This window comes from Pelmatolapia mariae, unplaced genomic scaffold (assembly GCF_036321145.2).
Source record: "Pelmatolapia mariae isolate MD_Pm_ZW unplaced genomic scaffold, Pm_UMD_F_2 NODE_ptg000657l+_length_102379_cov_1, whole genome shotgun sequence".
NCBI lineage: Eukaryota > Metazoa > Chordata > Actinopteri > Cichliformes > Cichlidae > Pelmatolapia > Pelmatolapia mariae.
In genome coordinates, this window is record NW_027052338.1 from 99122 (window position 1) to 102379 (window position 3258).

Consider the following 3258-nt stretch of genomic DNA (forward strand, 5'->3'; position numbering starts at 1 on the left):
TAAGTGCCACCATATACACCTATCTTCAATTAAACCACAACCCACAGGATCTAAACAAACAAATATCCGAAATACGTGACTAATACCTGACTAAATTTAAGCCGTTGTACATCAATAGGGATAAATACCAATCAAGAGTATCAAAACAACAAACGAACCTTTGATTGGTGTATAAGCTGAGGACTTAACCAATCAGAATGCACCTCAACTAAAGGGAACCCACCGATTGGTTTGTTGTCACGCGTGCCCCGTGAACGTTGAATCCTGCAGTTTGGGGACGAGCAGTGCGGTGTTGTTGTGACAAGGTGAGTTAGCTTTTCATTGTCGTATCCCTAAAACATTGTAATAACACGCTGTTTGTGTTTGTGTTCACACATACAGAGCCGCTCTTTAACGTGTGAGCAGCACAGTGTAACTATAACGGTAGCTACTTACAAAACACACGTACGTGCAGCGTCAGTTTTGTAACTGTTCCCTTCAGATGTCAGCTGTGGCTATCGGCCTCTGCCTGTGAAATATTTCTCCCAAAACTAAGGTTTTTAAGAAGATGCGTTAAAGGGATAACACAGTAATTCCTTCACCTGGCGCTTGATCAGCTAACAGGGAAATGTGGTGCATTAAAGGACACAAACTGCTTTTGCTGTCACGTTAGAAAGTGATATTGTAACCTTGTAAACAGGCTGTTTAACCGTAACCGTATTAGGCTACATAAGCATATATATTTTTTACTTTAAATAAATAATTTTAACTGGTGACAAGTTGTTTATTTTGATGATTTAAATCTTTTCTTTTATTTCCTGCTCGTATTTGTTTTTCTTTAAATATCTGCCTTTTCTTATTAAGGGCAAAATATAACCAGTATAATGGAAAACGAATTCCCACCAGAGCCCAACAGTGCCAAAAAAGGAAGAGCAATGATTGCTTTGGACGATGGCGATGATGATGAAGTTCTCAGGTATGAAGAAAACAAAGTAAATAAGCAGCAATTTATTTTTGCTGCTATTTTGTCATTCAGATAAACGGCTAAGTGTTCTTTTGTGTCGCCCTTCCTGTCCTTTTCTGCTTCACAAGTCCAACAGACCTGTCTGAGCTGTTGGCCGAGGGGACCAAGGAGGCCCACGACAGAGCAGAGAACTGCCAGTTTGTCAAAGATTTCCTCAGGGGACGCATTAAAAGAGAGCTGTTTAAGGTTTGATTATTCACTATATAAAGGCAAGAATTAAGGCAGCTAAAGTGTCTGTGAACAAGTGAAAGTAATGAACTACTGTACACAGGAGAGCATCACACAAAGGTCTTCAGTTTGACCCTGTATATCAAAAGTGCTTAGAGACATAGGCCTACATTTGGTGTTGTCAGTGTGTAAAGTCTCGATCTATGCTTTGCCTTGGTTCTAAGGCATGATCAGAAAAATCCTGCCAAAGAAACTGGCAAAATGTGAGCTGTCTGGAACATCAGTTTATCAAATAAAATCATATTTCTCCATTTAACTGTATATTATGTATATCAGTTTCTGCTAGATGAAACATTTTATGTCTGACTCTGACCCACTTATTCTCCCCTCTTTCCTCCGTCTGCTGTCAGAGAGGCACAGCAGCTCTATATTTTGTCTACTCGGCTATGGAGGAGGAGATTGAGAAGAACAAAGATCATCATCATATTGCTCCAATCTATTTCCCAGCAGAGCTGCACCGGTGTGAGGCCCTGGCCCAGGACCTTGAGTATCTCTATGGAGAAGACTGGGAAAACCGGGTCAGTAGGAAGCATATGGAGGATATATATGTCAGTCCCAGAGGAGGCTGGCCTTTTCTGGCACTTAAAATTATGATTATACAGGTATCATCATCCCAAAAGCTGTATTTAATCAAAGGTCCTCTCTGCTGAGAGTGTTATATAATGAATTTAACACAGAAAAATCTTCTCCAGACAAGGTTTGTATAAACTGGACTTTCACAGTTGTGTTCTCTCTTCAGATTAGCCTATCTGCAGGCACCAAGCCTTATGTGGACCGCATCCATGAGGTGGGGGAGAAGGACCCGATGTTGTTAGTGGCCCACTCCTACACCCGCTACATGGGTGAATCTCTCAGGTGGACAGATCCTTAAGAAAGTGGCACAGAGGGCTTTAAAGCTCCCCTCAACAGGAGAAGGTCTCAATTTCTACCAGTTTGAGGGAATCCACAGTCACAAAGGCTTCAAGCAGCTTTACCGAAGCAGGATGAATGAGCTGGAACTGGATGCTGAGACCAAAGACAGGATTGTGGAAGAATCTAATCGGGCTTTTGGCTTTAACATGATGGTGAGGAAACTGCTTATAGGAATTATACAATGTACAGCAATTTGCAAAAAGGTGCATTGTTTGAAAGAGAAATTTAAAGCTAATAAATATCTAATTTTATTATTTACAAAAAGGTATTCACAGAACTTGAAGAGCTTGGAAAGACTATCAAAGAGGAGGTCCAAGATGCAGGGTTTGGACACAGTCATGCAGAGATGATGGAGGGTGGGGATATCAACAAGTGCCCATATTATGCAGCTAAAATGGGTAAGAAATGCATCTGCTTTACTGTATTTATGAAATTTGTTTCTAGCATTTCATTCTGCAGATAGAAAGTTAAAAACTTGGTGCTCAGTTTGATAATAGTTTATAGACTTGCCCTTTAAAGATTGGACAGTGTCATCATGGACTTCAGTTAAAAAGGGATCCTTTTAACTGTGGCATGTCTGAGTGCAAAGGGTCAGATCATTCATAGCTACAAAGTTACATGAAGCACCTAATTCAATTATCCTGTTTTTTTTCCCCCTCTTTTTTCCTGTATTCTCATCTTTATGTCTCCTCTGAACAGCTGTTAGTGGAAATCCTACGCATGTGTGCCAGTTAGCCATGACACTTCTCAGACATCCGCCCTGCCAGGTGGTTCTGGCTGCCTGGATGGCTGTCCTCGCTGGGTTTACTGCTGGTACTTTATGTGATCTCTGACACACTTGATCTGCTGAAGAACAGTCATGGACACTGTTAGATCCAGCCAAACTTCATCTTCCTTAGTTTGACCAGTACTATCAGAAAGGGCCAAACACTTTATCAGAAACTAGATGATTTTTGAAATTGTGCCAAGAGTTTTCCCCTATCAATCCCACCCTGCGTTCCACTGAATGGAAAACACAGCTTTCTACTTCGGAAACAGCGTTATGGTGGTGAAAGAGCTTTTGCAGTGATGCAGTTGTTTGAAAAGCTATTTTATGATGCATGCACTTTGAGTTA

General features: G+C 41.0%; 1 pseudogene; it reads left to right on the forward strand.

The window, feature by feature from the left end:
- Window positions 1-249: 249 nt before the first annotated feature.
- Window positions 250-2956, forward strand: LOC134623445 (heme oxygenase 2-like; annotated as a pseudogene).
- The last annotated feature ends 302 nt before the right edge of the window (window positions 2957-3258 follow it).